We start from the raw sequence: 17,691 nt of genomic DNA on the forward strand, positions 1-17,691 counted from the left end.
CTTGTTCACATTGAATTTGCATATACCCGTCAGGCATTGTAAAATTGATAACTAAGTATGAATGAGCTGAGTTAACTCTGGTGTGACTGGTGAATGAACGAGTGACTGAGATGCAGCATAGCTGCAGAGCCATAACCATAGCGTAACCAAAGTGATTGTTAACTTTATTAGGGACCAATAGTGTGCCATCTACGTACACGTTGTCATCTTGTGTGCCTCGTAAATAAAAAACGGAATGGGGGGGAAGCAGAGCAGCAAAATTCCAAAGAAAAGCCCCCTAGGATGTATCCTAGCACACTGGAAAGATATAGGGGGACCGCCAGGTGGGAGTGTGAATAAGAAAACACTGTATGTTTTTGTAAGGAAAGAAAGAATGTGGGATGAGGTTATGTATGCAGATATGTTTTCCACTTTGCGGAATCATCCGGAGTGGCAGAGAGATTGTGGTATTAATATTCCACCAGAATATGCCCTGGTTTTATCTTTAGAAATAGAAAATAGAAGTGAAAAGAAGGAGCGGGAGAAAATAAGGAGATGCTGTTCAGCATGTAGTATTGGGCAGAGGTGTTTGAAAACAGTAAACCCTAGAAAGAAGCGAGAGGAGATAGAGGATCAGCCTGAAGATTTGGGATTACCCCCCGCTTAGTAACAAACTTGCCTCTCCCACACCCACCACTTTTGAAACAGACAGTAGTAGTGAGGAGGAGGGAGCGATGACTAGTTTTACTCCGGTCACAGCACGAACTCGGAGTAAAACTCAGAAGGCTCCCCAACTCCTAGCCCCATTGCGAGAGGTAATGGGGGTAGGAGGTCCAGCCAGAGGAAAAGTACCCTTCTCCACTACTGATTTAGATGCCTGGAGAGAGGTAGCTAGGGGATACCGGGATGACACCTCTCAAGTGGCAAAACGATTTGAATTAAGAGTAAAAAAACTAGGACCCGGACTGGACAGATGTAGATTTGATTTTGGGGGAAATGATGGAAACAGAAGAAAAATTAGTATTAAAAACTGCACAAACTCATGTGCAGGCCCAAATTACTGGGGGAACCTTACAAGGGAATGTGGACGATTACATTCACCTGACGGACCCACATTGGGCCCCCAATGACGGGCGTGATGATAGATTATTAAAAAGATACCAAGACTGGATAAAATTTGGCTTAGAAAATGCAATTCCAAAAGCTGTAAATTGGTCAGCATTGTATGCTGTCAAACAGGGTCAGAAAGAGACCCCCCTCCTGAATTTTTGGATCATCTGAGAAATGCCATGTGAAAACACACTACCCTAGATCCCTCCTCGGATGTGGGACAACAACAACTTGTTTCTCTATTTTTGGGGCAATCGTCTACAGCTATAAGAAAGAAGCTACAGAAGTGAAAAGAACCGGAAATAAGAAGCTTAGAGAAATTGCTTGAGGAGGCGTGGAGAGTTTTTAGGAATCGGGAGAATGCCGATAGAGGAAAAATGACAAAAGTGATGGCGACAGCTACGGTGGCAGCCTTGGAACAGAGAGGAATGGTAAACAGAGGAGGATTGAAAGGACGAGGAAAGGGAAGGCCCTTTGGAAATAGAGGGCGACTGGGAAAGAATCAGCGTGTGTATTGTTGGGAGGAAGGACATTGGAAAAATGAATGCCTCTGCTTTTCTAACTGCATCTCTGCACACTCTGGCAATGCCCTTGTAGCTCTCAACTGCTAATCCTCCACTTCTCCATCTCTGGTAGGCTTCCCTTTTGGATTTGAGTAGACCCAGGAGGTCATGGTTGAGCCATGGGGGCCTCTTGCTCCGCTTACTCCCTTTTCCTTTGTAGGGGATGAATTGGCTTTGTGCTTCCAAGAGAGAGTTCTCAAAGAATTCCCAGCACTCACTAGCTCCTTTGTCTTCCATGGAAGCTTCCCATCGAATCCCTCCCAACTGAGCCCTGAGTGAACTGAAGTTTGCTCTCCTAAAATCCAGAACCCTTGTCTTAGGGGTGACCTTCAGCACGCTCAGCAGGATCCCGAACTCCACAATATCGTGGTCACTGCAGCCAAGGCTATCACTAACCGAGATATTACAAAGCAGGCTTTCTCGGTTTGTGAATAGCAAGTCCAGCAGTGCCTCATTCCTGGTTGGCACATCTAACATTTGTATCAGGAAACAGTCCTCTCTACATTGCAGGAACTTGGTGGATGACATGCGAGCTGCCGTATTGTTCTTCCAGCAGATGTCTGGGTAGTTGAAGTCACCCATCAGGACCAGGTTCTGTTGGCCAGAAGCTTGCTTTAGTGCCCCAAATATTGCTTCGTCAGCTTCGTCATCGTGGTTAGGAGGTCGGTAGCAGATGCCCACTGTGAGGTCCTGCTTGGAGATGACCCCTTTCACTTTAACCCAGAGGCATTCGATAGAGCAGTCGCAATCACCGTAGTTGACTTTGATACATTCAAGGTGTTCCTTGATGTAGAGTGCAACTCCTCCACCTCTTCTACCCTGCCTGTCCTTACGAAAGAGCCTGTAACTGTCCATTGCGATCCCCCAGTCAGTTGAGTTGTCCCACCATGTTTCAGTTACTCCTATGATGTCATACCCTTCTGAGTGGGCACAGAGCGCCAGTTCCTCCTGTTTGTTTCCTAGACTGCGTGCATTTGTAGACATACACTTCAGCTGATTACTCTTCTGTTTCACCTCTTGGGAGACAGCTAAGGACCCTTTACCACCACACTGCTTGGCCGGACTTACTCCCCCATTGGACGTGCTGGCGTGAGTGTTTTCGCAACGGATCCCACCCCCCAAGTCCTTCAGTTTAAAGCCCGCCTCACCAAGTTAGCCAGCCTACTGCTGAAGATTCCCTTACCCCTTTTAGACAGATGGATTCCATCCCTCCCTAGCATGTCGTCGTCATTGAAGAACACCCCATTGTCATAAAAGCCAAACCCCTCCCGGTGGCACCAGCCACGTAGCCAGGAGTTGATATACATTATGCGCCTGTTTCTGGCTGCTCCCTTCACTCGAACTGGCAAAATGGAAGAGAAGATCACTTGGGCGCCAATGTTTTTCACTTGCTCCCCCAGGGCTCAAAAGTCTCCCTTGATTTTACCCAGGTTACGGCTCTCAGTGTCGTTCATGCCTACGTGAAATAGTAATAGTGGATAGTAGTCTGTTTTCCTGATGAGTTGTGGCACCCTCTCGGCAACGTCCCAACGCCCAAGGAGACACCGCAGACCTTGATAGCTGAAACAGAAGTCGACTGACAGGGACCTGGGGCATCTACCCTAGCAGATCCACTGGTTAAAATAAAGCTAGCGAGACAAGAGAGAGAGGTAGAATTCTTAGTAGATACAGGTGCTTCTTTCTCTGTTTTGAATCCAGAACTGATAGCTATAAGTAAAGATTTTGTGAATGTAATAGGAGCTACTGGCCAACAGGAAAGGGCATTCTTTTTGAAGCCGCTCAAATTTAAATTAGGAAAACAGATTGGAATACACCGATTTCTATATTTACCAAAATCAACCAAGCCATTATTGGGTTGGGATTTATTGGAACAACTGGAAGCAGAAATAGCCTTTAAACAGGGAACCATGGAACTAAAGGCAAACGGGAACCTATTATTTTCAGTGTTAAGTTTGGCCCTAATGCACCCTGAAAAGCCCACTGTATCGGTGCCCGAAATTGAAGAGATTATCAGTCAGGTATATCCAGGAGTATGGGCTGCGGGAACCCCAGGGAGGGCAAAGAATGCCATTCCGATAGCAGTAGAACTTAAAGAAGGGATAAGCCCAGCACGACAAAAACAATACGCAGTGACAACAGCGAACGAAATAACTGAATCTCAATCACTACCTGCTGGAACATCAGCTCAAAAGGCTGCAATTATCGCCCTGACGAGGCCCCTGGAGCTGGCAAAAGGAAAAAAAAATAAATATATGGACAGATTCCAAATACGCCTTTGGAGTTGTCCTTCCTCATGGAGCAATTTGGAAAGAATGAGGGCCACTAACTACACAAGGAAGGCAGATTAAGCACCCTGAGGCAATCCTGCGCTTATTGGAAGCACTCCGATTGCCAACCAAAGTCGCCATCATGCACTGTCGAGGACACCCGAAGGGTAACACTGAACAGGAAAAAGGCAATAGATTGGCTGACTGTGAGGCTAAACAGGCAGCGGTTAGAATGCAAGAGACTTTAGCCTTAATTCCAGGTAATAGAAGTAAGAGTCTAGGTGACCAAGAAAATATTGAATGTCCTAAGGCCGACAAAGAATTAATAGAAGAAATGGGAGGGCGGGTTCCCTCCAAAGGATGGGCTCGTTCGAGTGATGGCCGAATTATAATTCCTGCCAAACAGATATGGGGAACTGTTAAAGAGGAACATAATAGAACACATTGAGGGGCAGACTCCCTGTATAACTTTTTAAATCAGAAATTAATAGGGAGAAATTTATATACTACACTCTCGCGGGTGACTCATCAATGTGAAATATGCTTGAAAAATAATCCTAATGCAGGCAACTGGGTACAACTGGGGAATATTGGGAAGGGAACTATACCGGGGGATCATTGGCAAATTGATTTCTCAGAACTTCCAATAAAAGGAGGGTATAGATACCTGTTGGTACTCACAGACACCTTTTCTGGATGGCCAGAAGCATTTTCTTGTAGAACAAATAAGGCGAGGGAGGTTACTAAGGTAGTGTTAAATGAAATAATACGCCGATTTGGGGTACCAACGATAATTTCATCAGACAGGGGTGTAGCTGTACGCTTCTACGGGAGAACTTATCTTGGGCCGCATACCTCCGGGACACTGGTTTCTGCCCACCCTGGGGACAGTGATGCACAGACATCAATATGATGGATGCAAAATGTCCGTTTATTTAGCAGCGTCACACGCTTATATAGCTCTTGCGCTTCCTGTTCCTGCCACTCCTATGGGGAGGAGTCTATCTTTCCGTCACAGCGTGTGATCTTCCGGTCGCCGATCCCTGTCTATTTCCCTACATCGGGGTACACATTTTTGTGCAGTAGTGGTGCAGCAGGTCAGCAAGCTATTGGGAATCAATTGGCAATTACATACACCTTACAGACCACAAGCCAGCGGACAAGTGGAAAAAGTGACTCACATGATAAAACAACAAATAGCAAAGATAGGCCAGGAAGCAAGCCTCTATTGGTACCAAGCGCTACCTATTGCACTACTTTGAATATGTGTAAAACCTAGGGCTAAAGAAAATTTGAGCCCTTTTGAGATAATATATGGAAGACCATATCAGGCTAAGTACCAAGGGGAGGATTTGAACCGGTTGGGAGATCATTACTTACGAAACTATGTTATATCCTTAGGAAAACAATTGGAAAAGATTAATAAAAGTGTTTGGGGGACCAGGGCCAAAGGGTTAGATCATCCGATCCACCCATTTAGCCCTGGAGATTGGGTTTATATTAAGAATTTTTCAGGTAATCTGCTGGGAGAGAAGTGGAATGGACTTTACCAGGTGTTGCTGACCACCGTCACCGCAATCAAGATTCAAGACTATAAAGAATTTGCAGAGAGAGGTGTCATCCCTTAGTAAAGTTGTGCTGCAAAATCAAATGGCATGAGATTTATTGACTGCCAAAGAAGGGGGCGTATGAGTGATCATTAAGACCAGCTGCTGTGCATATATCAATAAAGACAAGCAGATCTGAATGCACTTTGGGAAAAAAACATAAATATTCCATGACATATCTCTAGATGACACTTCTTTAGGGTTTTGAGATTTGTGGGATAAACCGACTTCTTGGCTTCCTAATCTAAGAGGGTTAAAGCAATTATTCATTGGATTGGTTACGCAAATGGTTTTAGGAATGTTTGCTTGTGTGTCTCTTAGAGGTTTTCTTTGGTGTTGTCAAAATTCAACTGAAACATACGGTAACTGGAAAAGAAATAAGATTAGACACCAAGTGGAAACAGGGAAATATTTTACTCGGGCCCTTGAAAAGGATGAATTATTATGAAATTTGCAAGCAAACGTAAAACACTTCTATAACAGTCTCCGTTTGAGACTTAGTAAATTCTTATATCGAGGACTGTAGCAGGTAAGCTACAAGTCCTCAAAAAGAAAAGGAGGGCTTGATAGAGTTAGAGCTGTTGTGACTAAAACTTGTTGCTTTGGGGGAGTCAGAAAGGCTTCAAGACAAGAAGCGAAAAACCAAATTTGCGACGCAGGTGTACAGAGCCATAAAGATGAGGACACTGCAGAACTACCAAACTCCTGTCTGGAAACCACCTCATGACCCCTGAGGTTCCACTCAGAAGCACCCAGGACAAACCCGCAACAGCCTCACGACTGCCACTCTTGTAAGGGGCCTCAGGCAAGAATGCACTCAAGGACGTAATCTTCGCAAGCCTGATGGGGAACGTCCTGGAGGGATGCAAACAACCTAGCAGCAGGTGCCAGTCCAAACCAAGGCAAAAGGACCTAAGGACACCTCCATCTAGATGAGAGTCAGAACACCAGTTGAAGCCAACACACCTTGCAATACACTGTGACAACATTACTCGATGGGCCAACTCATGACCATATGTGGAAGAAGGGACTTAAAACGCATGGGTAATTAAGATGCAAGTGTTATGATTAGTTCCAGGAAATCTAATGCAGATGTACGTAACTGAGCAATATAAGCTTTGTCCATCATGACTTGCGGGATGCACGTTAGGAGGAGCGATCCCCTGTGCGTCCAGTGCTGCAGTAAAGAATACCTGCTTAGTAGTCATTCAGATTATTGAGTCCTGATTTTGGCTTTTCACAGCATCAACAGCAGGTAAAGCGAGGCACCTCCCCGGTAGGTTCACTTACCAGCTGTGTCAGGAAGTTATCTTCCACACACTCCAGGAACCTCCTAGACTGTTTCTTCTCTGCTGTGTTCTATTCCCTGCAGACATCTGGGAAATTGAAGTCCCCCACTAGAACAAGGGCAACCGATTGTCATACTTCTGCCAGCTGCTTGTAGAACGCTTCGTCTAGCTCTTCATCCTGGTTGGGTGGTCTATAACAGACTCCTAGCAGGCTATCTGCCTTGTTGGCCTTCCCCCTTATCCTTACCCATAAGCACTCGACCTTATCGTCACAATCTCCAAGCTTTATGCAGTCAAAGCACTCCCTAACCTACAGAGCCACCCCACCACCTCTCCTTCCTTGCCTGTCCCTTCTGAAGAGCTTATAGCCATCCATTGCAGCACTCCAGTCGTAAGAGTCATCCCACCATGTCTCTGTGATGGCAATGGAATTATGGCATAATGTGACAAATGTGTACAAGGCCTGGCACCCTGTGCTGCTCTGCAGGGCCACACTGCTAGGGAGGGGCCTGTCACGAGGCATGCAGCCGCCAGGGAGGCTAGACAGCTGCTGCTTCCTCAGAGGGGCCTCCCGGGGCTGTGGACACGCAAGTTGCCCCATCTCCTGTCTCAGGCTGGTGTTTCTGGAGCAGGGAGGAGTGGGATGTTGGAGCAGCTGCACCGTGAGGAAGGTGAAAGGGAGCCGTCCTGGGGCAGCGGGCACTGAGGGGAGGGTGGGGAACGTCGGGCTATGGCCCCCCGCGGGAGCTGCTGGCAGGGCCTGGGTGGTGACACGCTCCTGCCACTCCCCGTTCCGCCACCTCCATTGGTGCACAGTCGGGCCACAGCTCCAGCCCCGCCGCAGCAACGGCATGGTGTGTGGGTGGGGGGCCGGTGCGTCCGCCGCCCTGCTGTTGTTGCTGGCATTTCTGCTGGCCACCAGCCGGCCGGCTCTCCCAGGTAAGGCTGCTGGTGGGGTGCTGCCATGGCGGGAGGCGCCGCTGGGCTGTGGGCTGTGCGGCCAGACGGCATCTGCGGTGGGCGGAGGGAGGGGGCGGCCCAGTGCTTACTGACCAGCAGCCCCGGTGCGGGTGGGAATTAGTATGAAAATAATGTTGATAACACACTGATGTTTTAGTTGTTGCTAGGTAGTGCTTATACTAGTCAAGGACTTATTTTATCTTCCCATGCTCTGCCAGGTGCAGAAGAATCCAGGAGGGGAGAGGGCACAGCTAAGAGAGCGGATCCAAACTGGCACAATGGATTATAATTAACGGATTAAAGCAGTCTTGCTTTTCTTTGTATAAGGAACTGTCCTGCCTGGGAAACCTGGCTGGATGACAAGTTAGCCAGAGTGACAAAAACTGAATCTGTGTAAGGACTTGTCTCTCCAGCCTGCAGAACTTGTAGCTGTTAGGAATCAGCTTTTACTGATGATGATGTCACCTCGAGACATGCCATGGCCCCATGATTCTATGTGTGCTAGATTCAGACGTTTTGGGTTAAATCCCAGGCCTCTCCAGCTCAATGAAAATGCTTTTGTTGGTGTTAGGAGACCTTTAGGTTAGTACTTGCCTGTCCATTCAAGGCCATACATCACTGAGTTTGCAGCACCTGCTTCATCAGGGACACTAGTTTAGATGCTCTTTGTATCTCCTCTTGTGGTGGGTTGACCTTGGCTGGATGTCAGGTGTCACCAAGCCACTCTATCACCCCCCTCCTCAGCAGGATAGGGGAGAGAAAAATATGTTGCCTCTGCCGCTTCTTCCTCCTCACACTCTTCCCCTGCTCCAGCGTGGGGTCCCACCCACGGGAGAGAGTCTTCCACAAACTTCTCCAATGTGGGTCCTTCCCTAGGGCTACAGTTCTTCATGAACTGCTCCAGCATGAGTCCTTTCCCCAAGGTGTAGGCCTTCAAGAATGGACTGCTCCAGCATGGATCCCCCATGGGGTCACAAGTCCTGCCAGAAAACCTGCTCCAGCGTGGGCTCCTCTCCACAGGTCCTGCCAGGAGCCTGCTCCAACATGGGCTCTCCACAGTGCCACAGCCTCCCTCAGACATATCCACCTACTCTGGCCTTGGGTCCTCCACTGGCTGCAGGTGGATATCTGCTCCACTGTTAACCTCCATGGGCTGCAGGGGGACAGCCTGCCTCACCATGGTCTTCACCATGGGCTGCAGGGGAATCTCTGCTCCGGCACATGGAGCACCTCCTCCCCTTCCTTCTTCACTGACCTTGGTGTCTGCAGAGTTGTTTCTCTCACATATTCTCACTCCTCCCTTCCAGCTGCTGTTGTGCGGCAGTTTCTTTCCCTTTCTTAAATCTGTTATCACAGAGGTGCTACCACCACCGTGTACTGGTTTAACCCCAGCTGGCAACTAAGCACCACACAGCCGCTCGCTCACTCCCCCTCCAGTGGGAAGGGGAAGAGAATAAGAGTAAAAGTGAGAAAACTCATGGGTTGAGATAAGTACAGTTTCAGAAGTAAAGCAAAAGCCGTGCATGCAAGCAAAGCAAAACAAAACAAGGAATTCATTCGCTACCCATCAGCAGGCAGGTGTTTGGCCATCTCCAGGAAAGCAGGGCTCCATCGTGTGTAATGGTTACTTGAGAAGACAAGACGCCGTCACTCCAAATATCCCCCCCTTCCTTCCTGCTTCACCCAGCTTTATATGCTGGGTGGGTCAGCCGGGATCAGCTGTCCCAGCTGTGTCCCCTCCAAACTTATTGTGCACCAGCAGCCTGCTCGCTGGTGGGGTGGGGTGAGAAGCAGAAAAGGCCTTGACTCTGTAAGCGCTGCTAAGTAGTAACTAAAATATCCCTGTACAATCAACACTGATTTTACCACAAATCCAAAACATGGCCTCATACTAGCTACTATGAAGAAAATAAACTCTGTCCCAGCTAAAACCAGCACATTCTCCACCCCTTATTCCATACCATTTATGTCATGCTCAGGTCCCACACTATCCAATAAATCCTCATTAACCACCACTCCCCATCCCATCCTTTGATATAATAAACAGGTATCATTCCCGTAGTCTATGGACTACCCTTGTAAATTGTGCATGAAATGTCCATAAAAAGACAATTGAGTTCATTTAGTCCATGACTTTGGCTTCCATCTGTTATGGTGGTCACTCAGGGCAGGAGAGATGGTATGTTGCGTGCAGTTATTGGGCAGCAAAACTAGCTCAGGTTGGGTCACTGCTGCACTTGCACTGCTTCTTGTGAGGATCATCCTCCATTGGTTCGGGTGGTTCCTGCTATAGTAATTCCTATAACACGCAACTGAAATAATGGGTTACAACAATTTAACGGTATATCCATTACAATCTCCACCCCGGTCCCTTTGGACCAGACCATAGGTTTTACCATTGCAATGAACTCCTCCCCTTGCCCCTGATCCGGCTTGGATTTATCCACAGACTGCAGTCCCTTAGGGGAGTACCTGCTCCAAGTGGAGCCTTATCTGTGAGCCACAGTCTATTCAGGGCAATACCTGCTGTGGCGTAGGCTTAACCAGAGCCACAGTCACTTTGATGTGCACCTATTCCAGTGTGGCCTTCTCCATGGGCCACAATGCCTTCAGAGGTGTAGCTGCTCCAGCGTGGCAGATACACAGATACCATCCCCTCACTCTATGGACCGTCCCTGTAAAATGTCACAGATGTCCACAAAATGTCCACTGAGGTCATTTAGCGCATGACGTTCGGTTCCATCGATCGTAACAGTCTTTCAGGTCAGGGAAGATGGTGTGTTTGGTGTTGGATTGTTGTACACTGAAGTCAGTCCTTGTTCCATCACCGCTGCACTTTGCTCAGTTTAACCAAAGTTCATTCTTAATTAATCTGGGAAATTCCTGCTGTGATACCATTGATATGGCATATAGCAACCACAGAAGAGATTAAATAAAATATTATATAGCAATTAACATCATACCATTCAGTTCATTGGCTGTTCTCACCCAAGATCAAGTCCCCTTGGGGTACACACCGGACTCCTCCATCCTCCCGCATCACCCACCAAGTGCACCCAGGTCCTTCAGTAAAAGCAACTCCATGAATGTGTCGGCCTTCGCCCGAGGCAGGAATAACCCAGCCTGTTTTGCCCAGCATATTTTTTATGTGCACTACAGGGACTCTATCCCCTTCCACAGTGCATAAATGTTCTGACTGGGCAGGGCCAGCTCGATTGGCAGATCCCGTAGTGTTGACTAACCAGGTGGCTTTTGCTAAATGTGTGTCCTGGTGTTTAAATGTCCCACCGCCCATTGCTCTCAGTGTAGACTTTAACAGTCCATTGTATCGTGCAGCTTTCCTGGAGGCTGGTGCATGAAAGAAGAGGTGATACACCCACTCAATGCCGTGCACTTTGGCCCAGGTATCGATGAGGTGCCTATGGAAATCAACCTGCCAGACCTCCCCATATTTATATTTCAGCCATCGTCCTCATACCACAGAGGCTTTACCCGCTTGGCTTGCTTGACTGCAGCGCATGATTCATGTTCATGGATAACCTGTGCAATAGTGTCCATTTTCAAGTCCACCCCTTGATCATGAGCCCACCATGATGGTTGTTTTGATTTTTTTCAGTGGCCTGACTCTTAGGAACGTGAGCATCCACATGACGTACCTTTACAACCAGATTCTCTACCCGGGCAGCAATACATCGCGACAATGTGGCAGCCCAGAATGGTTTGCCTCTGTGCTGCCAGTTGCTCTGCTTCCACTGCTGTAACCAGCCCCACAGGGCATTTGCCACCATCCGTGAGTCAGTGTAGAGTTAGAGCACTGGCCACCTTCCTCGGTCAGCAATGTCTAAGGCCAGCTGGATGGTGTCCTGGTTTTAGCGGAGATAGAGTTAATTTTCTTCACTGCAGCTGGCATAGTGCTGTGCTTCCGACTTGGAGTGAAAACAATTTTGAGATAACACACAGCTGTTTTGGCTGTTGCTGGGTAGTGCTTGTACTAGTCAAGGACTCTTCTAGGTTCCCATGCTCTGCCGGGTGCACAAGAAGCCGGGAGGGGAGGGGGCACAGCTAAGGGAGCGGATTCAAACTGACCAAAGGGATATTCCATATCATGTGTCGTCATGCCCAGTACGTTAACTGGGAGGGGATGGCCGGGGGAGGGTGGCAGCAATCACGGCTCGGGGACGGGCAGCGTCGGTCGGCAGGTGGTGAGCGGTTGTATCATTTGTGTTTCTGTTTGGGTTTTTCTCTCCTTTTCCATTTTATTATATTATCATTATTGTCATTATTGTCATTCGAGAAGTCACGGAGAACGGGGGATGTCCTAGAGAACTGGAGGAAGGCAAATATTACCCCTATCTACAAGAAGGGCTTGAGGGAGGGTCCGGGTACCTATAGGCCCATCAGCCTTACTTCAATCCCTGGGAACGTTATGGAACGAATCCTCCTGGGGGCCATCACCAGTCAAATGAAGCACGTGATTGGGAAAAGCCAACATGGCTTCACTAAAGGCAGATCATGCTTGACAAACTTGGTGGCCTTCCTTGACAAAGTGACTTGCCTGGTTGACATGGGGCAGGCAGTGGACATTGTCTACCTAGACTTCTCCAAGGCCTTTGATACGGTCCCCCGCAGTCTCCTGCTGGAGAAATTAATGCATTATAGCCTAGACAAGTGGTCTGTGCAGTGGGTGGGGAACTGGCTGACAGGGCACACCCAAAGGGTGGTGATAAATAGCTCCTTTTCCAAGTGGCAACCTGTCACTAGTGGAGTCCCCCAGGGATCAATATTGGGCCCAATGTTATTCAACATCTTCATAAGTGATTTGGATAATGGGATCAAGTGTAGCCTGATGAAGTTTGCAGATGACACCAAATTGAGTGGGGAAGTAGACACTCCAGAAGGGAGAGCTGCTCTGCAGAAAGATCTGGATGGGCTGGAAGAGTGGGCCAGCAAGAACCTTATGAAGCTCAACAAGGACAAGTGTAAGGTCATGCACCTGAGAAAACATAATCCAGGAGTGCAGTACATACTGGGATCCACCTGGCTGGAGAGCAGCTCTGTGGAAAGGGACCTGGGGTTCCTGGTGGACAGAAAGCTCAACATGAGTGAACAGTGTGCTGCTGCAGCCAAGGCGCCCAACAGGATGCTGGGTTTCATCAAAAAGAGCATTGCCAGCAGAGAGAAAGAAGTCATCATCCCGCTCTACTCAGCGCTTGTTAGGCCACACCTGGAGTACTGTGTACAGTTCTGGTCCCCTCTATACAAAAGGATGTGGCCAGGCTGGAAGGGGTCCAGAGAAGGGCCACCAAGATGATCAAAGGACTGGGAAGCCTACCATACGAGGATAGGCTGGGAGAGCTGGGTTTGTTCAGCCTTGAGAAAAGGAGGCTTAGAGGGGATCTCATCACCATGTACCAGTACTTAAGGGGTAGCTACAAAGAAGATGGAGACTCCCTTTTTACATGGAGTCCCATGGAGAGGACAAGGGGGAATGGACGCAAGTTGCTCTTGGGGAGATTCCGATTGGACACAAGAGGAAAAATTTTCACAGTGAGGACAGTCAACCATTGGAATAATCTCTCCAGGGAAGTGGTTGACTCGGCCACGTTGCACACCTTTAAGAGTCGTCTGGACAGGGTGCTGGGCCATCTTGTCTAGACTGTGCTCTCCCCAGAAAGGTTGGACTAGATGATCCCTGAGGTCCCTTCCAACCTGTGATTCTGTGATTCTGTGATTATTATCCTAATCAATATTATTATAATTATTATTGTATTGTAACTATTAAACTGTGCATATCTCAACCCACGACTTCTTTTGCTCTTCCGATTCTCTCCCCTATCCCACAGGGGTGGGGGGAGTGATCGAGTGGCTGCGTGCTGTTCAGTTGCCAACTGAGGCTGAACCACGACAGTCCATGTTGGCACCCAACGTGGGGCACAAAGGGTTTGAGATAATAACAGTTGCTGGTCACAGCATTGATTCATCTGTTCTTAGTATTAGTTTGTCCAATCTACCATGCTGATTGTAAAGTACACGTTAAAAATTGCTGTTGGTTCTTGTAGTTTGCCGTGCTCTGCAGTGATTAGAGAGGTTTTGCCTAGGAGATTTGTTATTTAAACACTGGCCTTGAGCGTTACCAGTTACTTGGGTCTTGCATGGAAGCTGTTACTGTACTTCAGCTACCACCTCATGGAGGCAATTAGCCAATGGAGAGAATACCTCCTCCTGTGAGAGGTTTTTATGGAGGAAATAAAGAATGGCACCTTAGCTACCATCTTCTATAATGCCTCCTCCTTCATTACAATAACTTTTCAGTATCTTGAACATCCTTGGGTAATTAAGAGAAACCTGTTGGTATTGTTTTGGCAGACGGTCTCAGTTCTGTCTCACCAACGTAAGAATATCATCCAGAGATCTGCCCCAAGGATCGATAGCTATGCGTGGCGGGGTATGTCGGATAGTATGGGCAAATGCCTAAGACGGTGGGCACCCCCAGTGTTGTGGGACTTCACCCCTGAACAAGTGCAGAATCCTGAAAAATGAGTAGAATATTTGGAGGAAGTATGTTGTCACCCTGGCAATTCCAGAGAGGTACAAATCACTGCAATGTGCTGGGGCCTGGCCCATGCCTATCAAGCCCTGTTTAACGCTCTTTAGTACCCCAAAGGGGAAGAGAAGGCCTCTGGATCTAAAAAGACAAAGACAAGGAAAGCAACAAGCAATGCGGCCACTCAGACCCCCATGACAGGCACTGCAGCTACTCCAACCCCGGTGACAAGCGTTGCAGCTAAAACCGAGTACCAACCCATGCCAGAATCAGTCGTCCCTATACTCAAGAAAATAGCTTGGAAGAGAAAGTCAACTCATTTAGAAAGAGGTGAGGAATAACCAGGGCCATCACAAGAAGAGGAGGAGGAAGGGGAAGAATGTGTACAAGAAACATAAACTACCCAACTCCCATCCTTGAGTGACTTGTGGGATATACAGAAAGATTTTGGGCATTGTTCAGGTGAGCACATTATCACCTGGCTGCTCCGATGCTGGGGTAATGGGGCCAGTAGTCTGGAATTAAAGGGGAAGGAGGCCAAACAACTGGGATCCCTTTCTAGGGAAGGGGGCATTGACAAAGCACTTGGGAAAGGGACACAAGGGCACAGACTCTGGAGGCGATTCCTGTCCGGTGTGAGAGAAAGGCAGCCCTTCAAGGAAGATATTGTATATCGCCTAGAAAAATGGATGACTATGGAGTAAGGTATGCAGTACCTGAGGGAACTAGCCATGCTTGAGGTGATATATGATGACCTGGATGATCAACAGTCATCCAAAGATCCAGATGAAGCCAAGTGCACACGACCCATGTGATGGAAGTTTGTATGGAGGGCGCCATCAACGCGTGGGAACTCACTGGCAGTAATGTCCTGGAAAGATGATGAGACACCAATGGTGGTGTAGTTCATTGATAAACTCTGGGAGTATGAAGGAAATGTCTCTTCCTTGCTCGTCTCTGCTGTTGAGAAAATGTCCTGGGAGTTCCAGCACATCAAAGAAGTTATGTCCTACTCCCCACCAGGACAGACCAGTATCTCAGCCATTAGGAGTAAGCGTCCCTTTGCTCAAGAGAAAGGATACATGCGATGGGGCACACTATAGTTTTACGTGTGTGACGACGGAGAGGACATGAAGAAGTGGGATAGAAAACCTACTTCAACACTAGAGGCATGGGTATGTGAGCTGCAAGGGAAAACAATCACTCAGGGGAGTTTCTCCAGGAGAACTGCTGCTCCAGTTTCCAATAAGCAATTCCCCAGACAAAGGAGCAGAATCGCCGATTTTCTTTCTGATCTTAATAGAGACATTTGTGATTCACATTTACAGGAAGCGATTGACAAATACTATGATCAGGACTAGAGGGGCCCTGCCTCCAACCAGGTGGAGGAAAGGGACAACTGGCTTTACTGGACTGTGTGGATCAGATGGCCTGGCACATCAGACCCACAGGAGATTAAAGATTTAGTGGACATTGCTGCACAGTGTACGCTCATAACATCAAACTATATAGGTGCAGAAAACATCTGTATTTCTGGAGTGACAGGGGGATCCCAAGAGCTACCTGTTTTCAAGGCCGAAGTGAGGCAAAGCGGGAATAAGTGGGAAAATCACCCCATCGTGACTGTCCCAGAGGCTCCGTGCATCCTTGGCATAGACAACCACAGGAGAGGGTATTTCAAGGACCCAAAAAGGTACAGGTGGGCTTTTGGAGTAGCTGCCTTGGAGATGGAGGAAATGGAAGAGCTGTCTACATTGTCTGGCCTCTCAAAGGACCCTTCTGTTGTGGGGTTGAAGCAGCTCAAATAACAACAGGTGCTAATCGCCACCACAACAGTGCACCGGCAGCAATATCACACCAACAGAGATTCCTTGATTCCAAACCATGAGCACATTCATTGACTGGAGGACAAAGGAGTGATCAGTAAGATCCACTCACCCTTTAACAGTCCCATATGGCCAGTGCAGAAATCTAACGGAGAGTGGAGGCTAACAGTAGACTATCGTGGCCTGAATGAAGTCACTCCACCATTGAGTGCTGCTGTGACGGACATGGTAGAACATCAGTACGAACTGGAGTCAAAGGCAGCCAAGTGGTATGCCACAACTGATATTGGTAATGCATTCTTCTCAATCCCTCTGGCAGCAGAGTGCAGGCCACAGTTTGCTTTCACTTGGAGGGGCGTCCAGTACACCTGGAATCGACTGCCCCAGGGGTGGAAACACAGCCCTACCATTTGCCACGGACTGATTCAGACTGCACCCGAACAGGGTGGATCTCCGGAACACCTTCAATACATTGATGACATCATTGTGTGGGGCAATACAACAGAAGAAGTTTTTGAGAAAGGGAAGAAAATAGTGCAAATTTTTCTGAAGGGTGGTTTTGCCATAAAAGAGAGTAAAGATAAGAGACCTGCACAAGAGATCCACTTCTTAGTTATCAAATAGCAAGAGGGTTGTTGTCAGATTCCAATGGATGTGATCAACAAAACAGCAACCATCTCTCCACCAACTAGCAAAAAGGAGACACAAGCTTCTTTGGGCATTGTGTGTTTTTGCAGAATACATATTCCAAATTATATTCTGATTGTAAGCCCTCTCTATCAAGTGACCCAGAAGAAGAATGATTTCAAATGGGGCCATGAGCAAGGACAAGCCTCTGAACAAATTAAACAGGAGATAGTTCATGCAGTAGCCCTTGGACCAGTCCGGGCAGCACAAGATGTAAAAAATATGCTCTACACTGCAGCCGGGGAGAATGGCCCTACCTGGAGCCTCTGGCAGAAAGTGCCAGGGGAGACCCGAGGTTGACCACTAGGGTTTTGGAGTCGGGGATAGAGAGGGTCCGAAGCCTGCTATACTACAACTGAAAAAGAGATATTGGCAGCATATGACGGAGTTTGAGCTGCTTCAGAAGTGGTTGGTACTGAAGCACAGTTGCTCTTGGCACACCGACTGCCAGTGCTGGGCTGGATGTTCAAAGGAAACATCCCCTCTACACACCATGCAACTGATACTACATGGAGTAAATGGGTTGCACTGATCACCCAGCGGGCTCGAGTAGGAAACCCCAGTCGCCCAGGAATCTTGGAAGTGTTCATGGACTGGCCAGAAGGCGAAGATTTTGGATTATCACCAGAGGAGGAGGTGACACGTGCTGAAGAAGCCCCACTCTATAACAAACTGCCAGAAAAAGGGAAGCAACATGCTCTGTTCACTGATGTGTCCTGTTGTCTTGTGGGGAAGCACTGGAGATGGAAGGCTGCTGTATGGAGTCCTATACGACAAGTCACAGAAACTGCTGAAGGAGAAGGTGAGTCGAGCCAGTTTGCAGAGGTAAATGACATCCAGCTGGCCTTAGACATTGCTG

This window comes from Phalacrocorax carbo, chromosome W, assembly GCF_963921805.1.
Source record: "Phalacrocorax carbo chromosome W, bPhaCar2.1, whole genome shotgun sequence".
NCBI classification, from domain to species: Eukaryota; Metazoa; Chordata; class Aves; order Suliformes; family Phalacrocoracidae; genus Phalacrocorax; species Phalacrocorax carbo.